The following is a 16,716-nucleotide window of genomic DNA, read 5'->3' as shown; positions in this document are numbered from 1 at the left end:
CCTGTCCTCCACCACTGAGAAGGCTTCAACCTCTACAGAGAGACAAAACATCCAGAATAAATGTTTAAGCTCATAGGATTCTATACAAAGTTACTGTTCTGTGACCATTTATAAGTTGCATGAATCTCCATGCAACCAAACCACACATGGTGAAGACTAGGTAGACCTAGTGTATTCCCATTATGCTTAATTGCTAGAATCTCCAGTTGAATAAAATGTATTGCACCGCATTACAGGAAGGGGGAAGGTCTAATTATAGTATTCCTCAATAGCGTGACTGACAGGAGGTCTCATGTATTTATATTTAGTTTCTTTCCATATTGGAAGCACACACATGCCTCTTGCATAGTCTATACAGACAGTCAGCAGGGTTTGTCCTTTATGGCAGCTGCAATAAACAGGAGTCAACGGTCAGAAACATGTCCATAGTCCGTGAATGGGAGAAATGTTTTTCCAGTGGGCCGCCCGAGTCCTCTCCACGGCGGGTGAGGAGATCTGATGCGTTAATCAATGATAGGAGCATCAGGTACTTATGCCCTCCTGAATTCCTCAGGATAGTGATACAGCAGTATTTTATACTGCACTGTGGTAATTGGCTTTGCTGAGGCGGTATTTTGTGCTGCACTACAGTATTGCTGGCCCCACCACTTCTGTTGTCCCTGCCGACTTGTGTTGTCCCGCCTTCTGTCAATTTGGACTCGTCTATAACATGGGCCCACGTTAAGTTCCCAGTCTACTCCTGGCCATGTCATTGCTAGAACTGGTAAACAGAGACTGGCAGAGGGCCAGGAAACCATCTGCATGGATGCGGCAGGGGATTGGTAAGGCGAGTATGACTCCGTTTATTTTATACCAGGAAGAGATGGCAGACAGCCCCTTCCACTAGAAACCAGGTAGTTGCAGAGCAGCTCGGCCGAATCGACCATGCACCTGTACAGAGGTGCCAGGACAGAAGCAGAAGCTGCAGGCCAGAAATCTATTGTTTATGGCTGGCAATATACAACCACCAGAGGACAGGTGGGAGATAACACAGCTTGGGATGTAGAAGAGAAACAAGCAGCTCTACAGGGTGCATGGAGAATAAAATATGATGTAACCAGGGGTGGACTGGGTACTTAATGTGGCCCTGGAAAACCCTTAAAGTGCCCCCATGTTGTAGGTGGGTCCAAATTGAAAGAAGGCAGTGCAACGCAAGGGTCAGCAATACCACAGTGCAGCACAAAATACTGCCCCAGCAGAACCATATATAGTTAAGTTACATAGTTAATACGGATGAAAAAAGACGTAAGTCCATCAAGTTCAACCAAGGGATAGGTGGGGATGTGAATCCCAGAAGGAAGTGAGAATACCACAGTGCATCACAAAATCCCGCCCCAAAAGCAGCCCTTCTGTGGTTGCCAGCACCAGCTGCCACGTTCTGCCCTCCTCTAGTTGTCTCTAATTAAAATATAGAGCAGGAGGCTTAGCAGGTGAAACGTGGACCAAGGAACAAGCCAGTCCTACCTGCAGCATGAATAATAATGACCCCTATAGTTCCCCCAGTAGTATGCTCCTCAAGTGGCCAAGGAAACAAAATGAAATACCTGCGCCATTTGTACACTGTCTTATATAGTGGCCTTTGCCCTGATGCAGTATTTACATGTATCACCATCGTATGGATAGAAATACAATTGAATTTAGGAGGGCATTTGCAGCAGATGGCCAGGTACATAAGTACCCTGGATGTAATTCATGATCCAGTATAATGCCTCATTCACACGTCAGTGTTCGGTCAGTGATTTCCATTAGTGATTTTGAGCCAAAACCAGGAGCGCCTCTAAACACAGAACAGGTGCAGATCTTTCCCTTATACCTTATGTCTGTGGAGGCTCCAGTCCTGGTTTTAGCTCACAATCACTGATGGAAATCACTGACCAAACACTGATGTGTGAATGAGGGTTAAGTGTCTGCAAAATTTCTCCAAATTATAGCTAAAGATAGATAGCTAGGGTCCACATGTAGAGGTTCTATTGTCATTTTATATAAAATTACAGCAACACTGCAGTGTGTGGCATCACCCTTAGGCCTCTTTCACACTACCGTTTTTTTTTTCCGTTTTGCGGTCCGTTTTTGGCGTTCCGTATACGGAACCATTCATTTCAATGGTTCCGCAAAAAAACGGAATGTGTTCCGTATGCATTCCGTTTCCGTTTTTCCGTTCCGTTGAAAAGATAGAACATGTCCTATATTTGGCCGCAAATCACGGTCTGTGGCTCCATTCAAGTCAATGGGTCCGCAAAAAAAACGGAACACATACGGAAATGCATCCGTATGTCTTCCGTATCCGTTCCGTTTTTTGCGGAACCATCTATTGAAAATGTTATGCCCAGCCCAATTTTTTACATGAAATCACTGTATACTGTATTCGCCATACGGAAAAACTGAACGGAACAACGGAACGGAAATGGAACCACAACGGAAGCAAAAAACGGAACAACGGATCCGTGAAAAACGGAACGCAAAACACTGAATTCAACATACTGTAGTGTGAAAGAGGCCTTACCTGGACACTTAGGCTAGGTCTACACGACGACATTTGTCGCGCGACATTTTGTTGCACCAATGTCGCGCGACAATTTTTATAATGGCAGTCTATGGTGTCGCACTGCAACATGCGACATGCTACGACTGCGACGCGACAGTCGCAGAAAATCCATTCAAGATGGATTTTTCTGCGACTGTCGCGTCGCAGTCGCAACATGTCGCATGTTGCAGTGCGACACCATAGACTGACATTATAAAAATTGTCGCGCGACATTAGTGCAACAAAATGTCGCGCGACAACTGTTGCGCCCTATCTGTCGCGCGACAAATGTCGTCGTGTAGACCTAGCCTTAAAGGGAAGGTGTCATCAGAAAATATTTTTAAATAATTTTTGATGATATTTATTTATGATTTAATTTTCCATGACAATATCTATATTTAAACAAAAACCAAAAATCCTGCCGTTTTCACACTGGCCGCCATGTCTAATTATCGGTGTCACTTCTTGGTCTGTACAGATCACTTTACTGCAGTTATCTGCTCATCCTGCCTGTAATTATAATATATCACCTCTGTGTATAGATAAGACAGGATCCACCAATCACAATAGGTGACTGTCAGAGCTTATCTATGCTTTCCTTGTACAATGACCTCTGCACAGGGCACAGAACATGCCTAGTAGACTCTCCCATAGAAGTCAGTGAGGTCCCCTCCTGGCCATTGTGTCTACTGACCATGGGGCTGCTGTAAAGCAATTTTCTTAATGCTGTGTAAATCCTGTCAAGAACAGCTCAGGCAAGATGGCTGCCCCCATAAGCATCCTCAGGAAATAGAATAAATAAATCTACAATCAGAAAATAAAAATAGATTACAAAAAAGAATATGTGTTACTGGTTTTAACTGGCAGAAAAAAAAATTGGTGACACTTTCCCTTTAAGGCACTGAAGCAGGGCTGAGTTTGTCTGCACACATAATTTAAACAGTTCCAAAAGAGTGAAATGACAAATCCAGCACTGCTACATGAAGCAGAGTTGATTTTGCCATGTAACTGTCTCTTCTTTGCACAGAGAGAACTCACTTGGCTTATCTGCAGTCCTATGGAAGACTGAAGTGAATACATTGTCATATGACCATAAACTCTTCTCTGCTACACACTGCTGCTGCTCTCCCTTTTGGTTTCTTGTAAGGTCATTCTATGTTGCTGTGACTTGCGCTTCCAAGAAAATGAAAAATCTATAGCAGGGAACAGCAATCTCCGGTACTCCAGATTTGTTGACACTACAACTCCCAGCATGCACACTTGCTTGGTTGTTTTCAGAACTCCCACAGAAGTAAATGGAGCATGCTTGGAGTTGTAGTTTCACACTAGCTGTGGTGCAGGAGATCGCTGACCCCTGATCTATAGGCAAGTCATTTGCACAGGACTGCTTGCCTGAATGTACTCACTCAGCACCAGGAGACGTCTTCTATGTCATAGAACTGACCTGTGGGGAAGGAAGAATCACCGTTAACTGTTTACTCACTGCATTATATGATGGTGTCCGGTGGCCCCTCACTCACCGTGCAGTGTGGCCCAGAATGCTGTTCTCCGCAGACTTGTTTTGCAGTCAGTTGTTAGTCATATGTCAGACTGTTGTCCCTATAGAGTTGCTGTGCTTGCAACTTTCTGTTTCATCTCAGGTTTTGCCAATTCAGACCCCTCCTACCCCTTGGCCTGGATCCAGGGTCAAACTGCAGAACATTTATGTAATCACTCACTGGAAGCAGGGATAGATAATACGAATCAGAGCAAAGACCTGTAACATCTAGGGGCGTAACTAAAGGCTCATGGGCGCCCAGAACATCTTCTCCGCGCTCGGCAGCTGCAGCCTGTGGGTTCTTTTAAGTGACCCTTCCATGCAGCACCTGCTATCAAGTTCATTGCAAGGCTCTTAAAAATCAGGGGCAATAACATAAGCTCTGACCCCCCTCCAAAAAACATTTATTGGCATATCTATAAGACAACTGATCTAACATGGCAGGCTTAGATATGGCGGCTCAGCTCTATAAGATTGCCAGCCATTCCTGTGTCCGTGAAAAAAAAATAGACATGAGGTTGGTGGTACTTGACTAGATTATTTTGGTGGTAAGTATCATCATTTTACAGCTCACAGTAAATGCTGGTGGTGCGTTCTTATCAGTATACTGCGCTATAGACATGGATTACTTATAATCTTTATCAATCATTAGGATTTTCCAATTTGTCCATAACAATTTTTTTTTTAGCTGTCCGTGATTTTGGGATAAGTTGTCCAGAAAAAAAGAAAAAATGTGGTTTGCAACCCTGTCAACGTGGCGGATCAGTTCCATTCACATGAATGGGGATTGCTGAAATCCGTGTGCTTGGATCATCTGTGTGCTTTCCGCATCCGTAAGTCCGTTCGGCAAAAAGGTAAAATATGTCTGCAAAGTGCAGACCATGGACCATTTAAAAAAAAAAAAAGGGTCTGCAGATTAAATGTGGATGGTACATGGACCGCATCTGTATTTTGCGGATACGGATACAGTCGTGTGCATGAGGCCTAATGCGGTCACCAAATAATGATCAGATATAGAGATGAGAGAACCGACTCATACGAATAGATTTGGTTAAAGCTCGTGAGCAGTGATGGACTGTCCCTAATGCTCAAGAGGCTCCCTCCCGCTTGATGGACAGGCCGGACATGTCTACTGGACCTGTCAGTCTCGCACTTGCTCTGAGGAGCGGCACAAGCACAGCGAAGGTGCATGCGCTGCTACACATCCATTTATTCTGTATCTATGACTTCTTGTGCAAGCAGCATGGGACACTAAGACCCCAGAACAGCTTCAAAATGGGGCTTATTATATTAAATAAAAATAATTTTATTTACCAAAAATGTAGAAAAATGTAATTCTTCTCATCAGTACCAAATAATCAGTATTCTGTATTATCCGCCACAGGACCTGTTAAAGCGAACAGGTCCTCCTTGAAGACAGAAAGAACAGAATTAGGGGCATACACAAAAATTATAGGGCCCCATGATAAATCTAGGAATGGGCTGCATTTGCCTGCTATACAACATCTTTGGTTTTCCAGGCCTATAATATTGATGACCTATATGTAAGATTGGCCGTCAGAATCAGATTGTGGGGGTCTGATCAGAGCCGGCCTTAGGTGTTCAGGCTCCCTGTGCGAGCTATCCTTGTGGCGCCCCCCCCCCCCCCCTTCCTCAAAAAAAAAATATATTGAGTGGCACAGTGTAGGCTATATGTGTATAACAAACATAAAAACTTACAGTTACTTGGCTTGGCCCTTGGGGATCTCAGACGCCACTTCCACACTTTGGCGGGGGGCTCGGTGGAGCTGATGTGTTTTATCCTAATGAGAAAGATTTCATAATAAGTATTTGGAGAAGGGGCAGAGGGAAAGCAGAGCAGGGAGAGGCTGGTGCTGCTACTAGGGGGTCATACCATGGGGTAGTAATAAAGCCCACCATAATGCCCCCCCCCCCCAGTAGTAATAATTCTCCTTATAATGTGCAAAAAATACCCCCATGTAATGCCCCCATTTGAGCTAATGTCCTCATAGTGCCCCCATAATGTGCCAGTATAAAATACCCCTATATAGTGCCCCTAGTAAATGACCCCATAGTGCTCCACACCCTCCTTCCTCCTAGTGCCCCCCATAATGTACCAGTATAAAATGCTCCAGTAGATGCCCTCAGTGTCCCCCATAATTTGCAAGTATAAAATACCCCTTCTTAGTGCCCCCCGTAGATGACCCCATAGTACTCCTCTCCCCCCTTCCCCATAGTACCCACCATGTGTCCCAGTATAAAATTGTACTGTACAGAGAGCCCATATAAAATACCCCTTCTTTGTGGCCTCAGTAGATGCCCCTATAGTGCCCCCAATCATGTGCCAGTATTAACAGCCCCCCCGTGCCAGTAATAACAGCCCCCAGTAATAAGAGCCCCTCTGTGTCAGTAATAACAGCCCCCAGTAATAAGAGCCCCTCTGTGCCAGTAATAACAGCCCCCAGTAATAAGAGCCCCTCTGTGTCAGTAATAACAGCCCCCAGTAATAAGAGCCCCTCTGTGTCAGTAATAACAGCCCCCAGTAATAAGAGCCCCTCTGTGTCAGTAATAAGAGCCCCTCTGTGCCAGTAATAACAGCCCCCGCCAGTAATAACAGCCCCCCTTTGCCAGTAATAACAAACAGCCCCCGCCAGTAAAAGTATTGTACATAATAAAAAAAACAAAAAAAAACACATACTTACCTCCATGTCAGTGATGCGATGCAGGCCTCTTCTGGCCTGTGTCCCACGCTGTATGGCTCAGGCGGCGCGATGACGTAATCGCACCGCCTGCGCCGGCCTCTGATAGGCTGCCGGCCTAGTGCCTGCAGCCTATCAGAGGAAGGGAAAGGGACACGCCTCTCCCTCCCCTACAGCAGCACAGGCAGGCATCTGTATCGCTGTCCTGAGGACGGTGATACAGATGACTGGAGATGAGCGCTTCTACAATGGAAGCGCTCATCTCCCTGTGCCCAGCCGCCGCCGCCAGCCCGCCCCGAGGGAGAACACAAGTGCCGCCTCGCCTGCCGCATATTACACTGCGAGCTGTCGGCCGCCCGGCGCCACTGTTGCTATGGCGCCCTGTGCGGCCGCACAGCCCGCACACCTCAAAGGCCGGCCCTGGGTCTGATCAGTTCAAGGCTGAGCTCCCTCACACCAGTCATGTGCCCTGGTAGGTAGGTACACCCCTGATCTTCCTTTAGCTCAACCCTATACTGGCCTCTTGGGAAGTTGGATGGAGTCAATCAGCAAACCACAGTAAAGAAAAGGTCAGAGTACAGATGTGTTTTGCATTCTAAGCTCTGGGGTGAATGGGTGCGCAGCTAGCGAAGTATCAAGAAGTCAAAGTTCAGATTAAACATTAAAGCTTCTGGACTACAAATCCAGGCAGTTTGGAACCACAACTCCCAGCAGGTTCAGTTAGGATATCATTCAAAGGGACTCCTCTACATTGTTCACACAAATTTGACATTTAATCATGGTCGATGGCGTCATCTGGTGGTGGAAACATGTATGTCGTTCTGTGTATTGTAAATGCTGCATGAAGTTTATTTATTATATGCACTTATATAGCGCTACTATATTCCGCAGCGCTTTACAGACATTATCATCCAACTGTCCCCAATGGGGCTCACAATCTAAGGTCCCTATCAGTATGTCTTTGGAGTGTGGGAGGAAACCGGAGTACCCGGAGGAAACCCACGCAAAGGCGGGGAGAACATACAAACTCATGTAGATGTTGTCCTAGGACCCCAGCGCTGCAAGGCACTAGTGCTAACTACTGAGTCACTGGTTGGTTTCTTGAACTTAACTTTTTTGCACCCTGATTCTATTCTAGTGACAAGTGTAAAACCCCAACTTTGAGGCCAAGATGACATTGCAATTTTGGCAGTGTACGGTTCCTGTTTTACTTTCTTTTTAAATTCAAGCCTGGGCATGGATCCAAAAGGGAAGAGGGGCTGTTTACCTCTTCAAGCCTGGGCATGGATCCAAAGGGAAGAGGGGCTGTTTACGTCTTTCTTTTTTTTGTGGATCTGATCCCCATCTGGGAACAACAAATAAAAATAGGACATGTCCGGTCGTGATAGGGGCAGGGCTTGTAAGTATAAAATAGCATAAATCTTTTCATCTGGCATTACCTAAACCTCAAAGGAAAAAGACTTGGCCTCTGTTGGAGTGTCCTTGGGCTGAAAAGGGCACAATAAAACTCCAGTATACCGAAAAAAGATGACTCGCAATCAGGCGCCACTCCCTAGCAGGTCAGATGTGGTAAAAAATGATTGTGAAGATAATAGCAATTAAAACCAATGGTGGATTATATTAGGTAAATGAACTCAATGGTCAATAAATAGAAATACAAACCGGATTCCAAAAAAGTTGGGACACTATACAAATCGTGAATAAAAACTGAATGCAATGATGTGGAGGTGCCAACTTCTAATATTTTATTCAGAATAGAACATAAATCACGGAACAAAAGTTTAAACTGAGAAAATTTACCATTTTAAGGGAAAAATATGTTGAATCAGAATTTCATGGTGTCAACAAATCCCCAAAAAGTTGGGACAAGGCCATTTTCACCACTGTGTGGCATCTCCCCTTCTTCTTACAACACTCAACAGACGTCTGGGGACCGAGGAGACCAGTTTCTCAAGTTTAGAAATAGGAATGCTCTCCCATTCTTGTCTAATACAGGCCTCTAACTGTTCAATCGTCTTGGGCCTTCTTTGTTGCACCTTCCTCTTTATGATGCGCCAAATGTTCTCTATAGGTGAAAGATCTGGACTGCAGACTGGCCATTTCAGTACCCGGATCCTTCTCCTACGCAGCCATGATGTGATTGATGCAGAATGTGGTCTGGCATTATCTTGTTGAAAAATGCAGGGTCTTCCCTGAAAGAGATGACGTCTGGATGGGAGCATATGTTGTTCTAGAACCTGAATATATTTTTCTGCATTGATGGTGCCTTTTCAGACATGCAAGCTGCCCATGCCACATGCACTCATGCAACCCCATACCATCAGAGATGCAGGCTTCTGAACTGAGCGTTGATAACAACTTGGGTTGTCCTTGTCCTCTTTGGTCCAGATGACATGGCAGTCCCAGATTTCCAAAAAGAACTTCGAATCGTGACTCGTCTGACCACAGAACAGTCTTCCATGTTGCCACACTCCATTTTAAATGATCCCTGGCCCAGTGAAAACGCCTGAGCTTGTGGATCTTGCTTAGAAATGGCTTCTTCTTTGCACTGTAGAGTTCCAGCTGGCAACGGCGGATGGCACGGTGGATTGTGTTCACTGACAATGGTTTCTGGAAGTATTCCTGAGCCCATTCTGTGATTTCCTTTACAGTAGCATTCCTGTTTGTGGTGCAGTGTAGTTTAAGGGCCCGGAGATCACGGGCATCCAGTATGGTTTTACAGCCTTGACCCTTACGCACAGAGATTGTTCCAGATTCTCTGAATCTTCGGATGATGTTATGCACAGTTCATGATGATAGATGCAAAGTCTTTGCAATATTTCGCTGGGTAACACCTTTCTGATATTGCTCCACTATCTTTCTGCGCAACATTGTGGGAATTGGTGATCCTCTACCCATCTTGGCTTCTGAGAGACACTGCCACTCTGAGAAGCTCTTTTTATACCCAATCATGTTGCCAATTGACCTAATTAGTGTTAATTGGTCTTCCAGCTCTTCGTTATGCTCAAATTTACTTTTTCCAGCCTCTTATTGCTACTTGTCCCAACTTTTTGGGGATTTGTTGACACCGTGAAAATTTGAATCAACCTATTTTTCCTTTAAAATGATACATTTACTCGGATTAAACGTTTGATCTGTCATCTACGTTCTATTAGGACCGTGAAAAAGCCCAATCTGAACTTAAAGTGAGAATGACAGCTATTCAGCACACCAGCAATTTTTGGACTTCCGAATCTGACTCAAGCCAGTCTGAAACTGGATCCGTTGCACGGACCGCTAATGACGTCCCTTTAGGAAGAGAATCCGAAGTGGACGAGGTCACCGCAAAAGGAAGGAATGTCCAACCGCGCAAATCCACGAGTAGAAGATGCCAGGTTACCTGGAAACAGTGATCATCCCTGACCAACCCCCGTCCTTACAGGACTCTAGTAGCATTGTGATCAACCTCACGGCCTATGAGTTGTCCTCAAGCTGTATCTCACTCCTCCAGCGAGGACTGGGATACAGCTTGGTGGAACAATTCAATCCTGTCGACTTCGAGGTGGACTTATACAAGGCGGTACGCAAGTTATTCTTGAGAAAGTTGTTTGCTGAGAGAAGTGCCACACGCCCCCCACCCTTACCTGGCGAAGTCCAAGCTCGTATGACATGCGCTGAGTTTCATTTGCAGCATAGATTCGATACAGAGGAGTTGTTATGCATTCAGTTCCTGGCAGGCATTGATAGTGAGGAGACTACCTTGTCCCAGCCCCAAACACTGTTTACGGGTGGCATCAGGTTCACATCGGGCTCCCCCATTGACCTTTTTCATAAGAGAGTCCTTAGGGATGCACGTGCACTGATCTATCCAGTTGCACCCCCTAATATTACTCAGGAGGAAAAGGTCCGCCCTACAGTGGCTTTGCGGTCTTGAAGATGTGGTCATTAAGCCCGCCGACAAGGGGGGCAACGTGGTCCTGATGTCGAAGGCCTATTACTTGGAGGAAGCTTCTAGACAGTTAGATGACCTGAGTGAGAACCCTGTTCCATCTATATTAGCCAGTGTTCATCCACTCCTTTCAAAATATGTTGATTTGCAGTTTCTGCCGAAAAGTATTTAAAACAAACTGGTCCCCAAGTTCCCCAAGAATCCGGCCTGGTACTTTGTTCCCAAAGTACACAAGTCGCTGTCCCATGCCCCGGGACGACCTATCGTCGCTGGTATGGGGTCAGCCACCGAACCCATTTCCAGATATACGGATTGGCTACTTAGGCCCTTGTTACGAGGCACTCCCACGTACCTTAAGGACACCGGGGACTTCCTCTGCGCCGTCAATGATATTGAATGGCGGGATGAATTCCACCTTGTGTCCATGGACGTAGAGAGTCTCTATACCCGTATCCCCCATGATGCTGGCTTGAAAGCCATAGTCCCTCAACTTGATACTTACCAACAATGTCTTCCAGTTTAATGGTCAGTGGTACCGCCAGATACTAGGTACAGCGATGGGCACGCCCGTGTCGTGTACATTCGCTAACCTGTATCTGGCGGTATTTGAGGAGACCTACGTCTTCTCCTTAGATAACCCCTTTCTTATGCACATCCATCACTTCCTGCGTTATGTGGACGATGTGTTTCTGGTCTGGTCAGGCAGCGAAGGGCAGTGTAGGCAGTTTGTGCAGCACCTCAATGAGATTAATAATATGAACATGAAGTTCACTCTCAACTTCGGTGGCAACTGTCTGTTTATTTTTAAATTCAGCCCTGCAGCTGACATAGTGAAACGAGCTGTTTACAATAATTGGGACCTCCTAAAAGGTGAACCTTCTCTGGGTGGCGTGGTTTCTAGCAGACCTCTCATTACTTTCAGGAAATGCCACACCTTGAAGGACACGTTTGTTCCACCCAAAATGGTGATCCGTCTGGCCTCTCCTTTGCTGGCATTGAGGCCGTGGGATCCATCCCTAGGGGTGGTGATCACCACCGCCTCTTGCTGCAACGGGAGGCCAGATGGATTATCAGGACGGGTGCCATGGGACCCCATGGCCTCAACGACAAGAATGACATGGCGGTCTTTTTATGACCCCACTATCCCGTCAGCATTGACGGGCTTTGAATGAACCCCCTCAATGTTTTTTGTTCATTCCCTTTCCTGGCTTCTAACCAATCATGCGCTTCTATGTACCAGCTATGTATCCTCTCGTGTACCTCCGTGCCTGGAACTTGTCGCCATAATAGGATGTGTATAATGTTTTTTGCTGTAATTGCAATGCTGTACTCTCATGTGATTGTCATTATTCTCCTGTCTCTCTCTGTTTTCCTGCAGCTGCGGGGAGCGTCAGGGATCACCAAGGTGATGATTGACGGCTTCCTTTTAAAGGCACGTCCGTGCGCCTGCACATCATAGCCGGTCTGAAGAAGCGCGATTCTTGCGCGAAACGGCCGTTAACGCTTATGCGCACCGTGGCCATCCCGCTCCCCAGCCTGCGCAGTATGCAACTTAACCTGCAATAAAGCTACAAGTATTCACATGACCTCAGTGAGTGCCGCTTCTCTTCTTCTATACTGATTTTGTTCCCCTGCATCACGCTGAGCACCACTATCCTGGTCAACGGGGGCAGCCGCAGGTCTATGGACTTCCGACATACGTAAGGGGCAAACAGGTGATTAATACTACTGCGTAGTGCCGCTGTTTTTCCATTCTTTCTCATTTACCTTTGTATTAGACTTAAAGTTTATATAGGGGGTAATGTGATTGACAGACTTTGCACCCAGTACAATGAGTGACTGAGTACCTGTCATCTGCCTGCGACTGTAACCACACCCCCATGATGAGGTCAACTACCAAACTAATAAAGAAAAAAAAAGAAAAAAATAGCCTTGATAGCCTTTGGACTGAGGCTATCAAGTCGATAGATCCATCTTGTTTCTTCTTTCAGAAGGGTAACATCAAGATCACCCCTTCTGGCGCCTAGAGTCTTTTTACAGATGCCCCAGAATTTGAGTACTTTGTGATCTCCATCATGATAAGCCCTTACATGTCTGGAGATTGACGTGTCTGCCTTGGTGTTAATGCTGCTGATATGCTGCCAGATTCTTCTCCTGAACTCTTGGGACGTCTTACCGACATATATCTTGGGACATAAGCATTGGACGGCATATACTATGCCTTTGGTCTTACAGTTTATATATTGTCTGATATGGTATTCTTTTCCATCTGCAGGATTAGTGAATGATCGACATCTTCTCACAAGAGGACAGAACACACAGTCACCACACGGGTACGTGCCCACTATTTTAGATGTTAACCAGGTAGTCTTTGGTGGTTCAGGGCGATAGAAGCTATGGACCAACACATCCTTCAAATTCCTATCTCGACGGTAGGTGACACTGGGATTCTCTGCGTGATAACATTCCTGAGATCATTGTCTGCCCACAGGACATGCCAGTGTTTCTTCAGAATCCAAAACACTTGATTGTTTTGGGCATCAAAGGTGCCGATGCATCTAACAACTTATGCAACAGATGTCTTTAGGTGCAGCGTTTAACAATTCTGTCCGATTGATATTGCTTGCTGATGCAAGACCTTTTTGGGATATCCCCTTACTCGAAAACGATCGTACAGGGTATTACTCTCTTTAGTGAAACTGGCATCGTCTGAACAATTCCTGCGGGCTCTGATCTACTGTCCACCGGAGTGGTTTCGGGTGGCAACTATTCCACTGCAATAAATTGTTTGTCGCTGTGGGTTTCCGATGGATCTCGGATTGGATGTGGCCATCAGGGTCCAGGAACAGTCTGAGATCAAGAAACGTGATTGTGTTATCATGAATCTCAGAAGTAAACTTCATCCCAATAGAGTTTGTGTTAAGGCTGTGAACAAATTGGTGACATTTTTCCGTGGTGCCTTCCCAGAGTATTAGTACATCATCAATGTACTTACCCCAGAAAAGTACGTGCTGTATGAAATCAGAGTATTCATGTGTAAAAACAATAGTGTCCTCCCACCACCCTAAAAACAAATAAGCATAATTTGGTGCACACTTACTACCCATCGCGGTACCAACCGCTTGTAGGTAGTAATGTCCATCAAAAAGAAGATAATAGTGCGTAAGTAAAAATTTAAGGAGAGTAAGAATAAACTCATTATGTGCACTGAATTGAGTGCTCTTAGTGGAAAGAAAAGTGAAGACTGCCTTAATCCCTAAATCGTGCCTCATGTTAGTGTACAAAGCCTCAACATCGAGGCTTGCTAATTTGGTCTGTGATGTGACCTGTATATCCTGGAGCCTGATGACCACATCCTTGGTATCCCTAATATATGAGGGTAAGCTTGGTACAAATGGTGCCAAAAACTCATCTACATACTGGCTGAAATTTTCTGTCATGCTATTATTGCCGGATACTATCGGTCTGCCCGGCACTGGTCGCCTTTGCCTATGCACCTTTGGAATGGCATAGATGGTGGCAGTTGTTGGATGCATCTTAAGGAGGTATTTAAATTCCTCCTTAGAGATGAGTTTTCCTTCCTTTGCTACAGAGAGTATCAATTTAAGGTCACCCAGAAACTTGTCTGTTGGATTGTGATCCAGCTTTTGGTAGGCATCTACCGTTTGTTTAACCAGGTCTTCAACCATCTTTTTATAATCCAGTTTGTCCATAAGGACAACGTTACTGCCCTTATCTGAGGGTTTTATTTCAAGATCATCATTCTCGCTGAGTTCATCTAGCGCTTGTAGTTCTTCCACCTCAAGGTTTAACTGTGTGGTGGGTATTTTGGTATTGAGGGTTTTAAGATCCCTTGTCACTAGTTGGACAAAGGTATCTATATTACCGTATTGAGAGAATGAAGGCGTGTATCTGGATTGCGGTTTTAGTGATGAAAAAGGTGCCTCAACAAGATCTTGGGCATCAGCATTATAGGTGTCCAATGATTCTAAAATGGCCACAGCTTCTTTTTCCTTGGCCTGCATTCGGTGGAAATCTCTGGATTGATGGTTAAAAGATTTATGGAGAGCAAGCTTTCTCACAAACAAATTTATGTCCTTAACCCAGTCAAAACAATCATAGGCTGGAGTCGGTGTAAAGGATAAGCCTTTACTAAGTATCCTAAGGTGCCTAGGTTCCAGCTCAAAGCTGGAAAGATTGATAACTCTCAGTGGATCATCTATGTCTTTACATTGTACGCCCACTTCTCCCTGTCTCTCAGGACTGGGCCCTGGCCTAAAAAAGAGGGGGGTGCCATAGGTGCTGCTGCTGCTGCAGATACTGTCACAGGTGGTCTGAAAAAAGACCCAGATGGTGCACATTGTAACGATTGTCCTCCATACGTGGAGGTGTACTGTTGGAAGTTGGCTGATGGAGCGGGGGAAGGCACTGTCAAAGCTCCATTTTGTACTAGGGAATAATCCCTGAGGGCCCTGCCATGGTTGGCCCGATTGTGTCACTGTACCTAAATGTGGGGCAGGTGCCTTCCTTTGATTGGATGCTCCTTTCGCTCAGTACTTACGTTTAGTCCCCACAGGGTCTTTATTTTTACTGGGTCGATTCTCTGACCCTGACCAATCCGACTCAGAGTAGTCAGATTGCGAGGCGTTAGACTTGTTAGTATTATATCTTCTGGCTTGACTGCCAACAGTACAAGGCTTATTGAAATAAACCTGACCCGTATCAAAATCCCTTTTGTCCCTGATGTATTTGTGGTGTTTTCTTTCTTTTATTTCAGTTTGGAAAGATTCAATATGCTTCTGCAGTCGCAATTATTGTGCTGCAAATTCTACATTAGGCCTGAGATTTTGGATCTGAGATATTTCTTGCTCTAATTGCTTCGCCGTTTTGGTCAGAGATTTTTCATACTCCAGCAGGTATTATTGCATCCGCAATGAGTTCTCAGTTAGTAATTGTTGCCAACCCTTGATAAAAGTGGCATCATCTTGGTGTGAATGTGGGACTATATTTATTCGCATACCCCTAAACACCAAACCCCGTTGCTGGTAGGTGTCTAAACTTGCAACTTCCCACTGGGCTCTCACATACTGTTTATAAGTTTTTTGAATTTCTCTAAACGCCACTTGTATATCAGTGGTATTAATGGGGAGGCACCCAGTCGAGAACACTTGTGCTGCCTCTGTGATATTAAAATTTGAGGACGGAACGTTGGAAAGAAAACCTGCCAAGATAGTTCTAGTTATCTTTACTTTATGATTTTTTTTTCATTGCTCAAGTGTCAGTTGACATCTATGTATATAGAACCAAAATTTTGAGCACCCTATCTACAGATCATGTTGTTTTGAAAATAGAGGTTTTTCCATCATGCTGCATATATTATATCTCATACCCCACATCTCAGTACGCTGCTGAACATACTATATATCTGTACACTCTGCATCTATTATACCTCGTACCACACATATCAGTAAACTGCTGTATATACTATATATCTGTACTCACAGCATCTATTATACCTCGTAACTCACATATCAGTACACTGCTGTATATACTATATATCCGTACTCACAGCATCTATTATACCTTGTACCTCAAATATCAGTACAATGCCGTATATACTATATATCTGTACAAACTGCAACTATTATGCCTTGTACCTCACATATTAGTACACTGCTGGGTATACTACATAAATGTGTCCACTGCATCTATTATACTTTATAATAGATGCAGTGTATATATATATATATATATATATATATATATATATATATATATATACAGGGAGTGCAGAATTATTAGGCAAGTTGTATTTTTGAGGATTAATTTTATTATTGAACAACAACCATGTTCTCAATGAACCCAAAAAACTCATTAATATCAAAGCTGAATATTTTTGGAAGTAGTTCTTAGTTTTAGCTATTTTAGGGGGATATCTGTGTGTGCAGGTGACTATTACTGTGCATAATTATTAGGTAACTTAACAAAA

The 16,716-nt window shown here is 44.7% G+C and overlaps 1 long non-coding RNA gene across 1 annotated transcript; it reads left to right on the top strand.

Annotated features, from left to right (window-relative positions):
• The first annotated feature begins 4,507 nt into the window (after positions 1–4,507).
• LOC122928417 lies at positions 4,508–13,599 on the top strand. Its single transcript, XR_006387886.1, has 3 exons — positions 4,508–4,648; positions 4,789–4,954; positions 12,106–13,599. It is a non-coding gene; the product is annotated as an uncharacterized LOC122928417 (long non-coding RNA).
• Positions 13,600–16,716: the final 3,117 nt, after the last annotated feature.

The sequence above is a fragment of the Bufo gargarizans genome, chromosome 2, assembly GCF_014858855.1.
Source record: "Bufo gargarizans isolate SCDJY-AF-19 chromosome 2, ASM1485885v1, whole genome shotgun sequence".
Lineage (NCBI taxonomy): Eukaryota > Metazoa > Chordata > Amphibia > Anura > Bufonidae > Bufo > Bufo gargarizans.
Note: the sequence above shows the minus strand (reverse complement) of the source record. Positions and strands in the feature narration are given on the sequence as shown.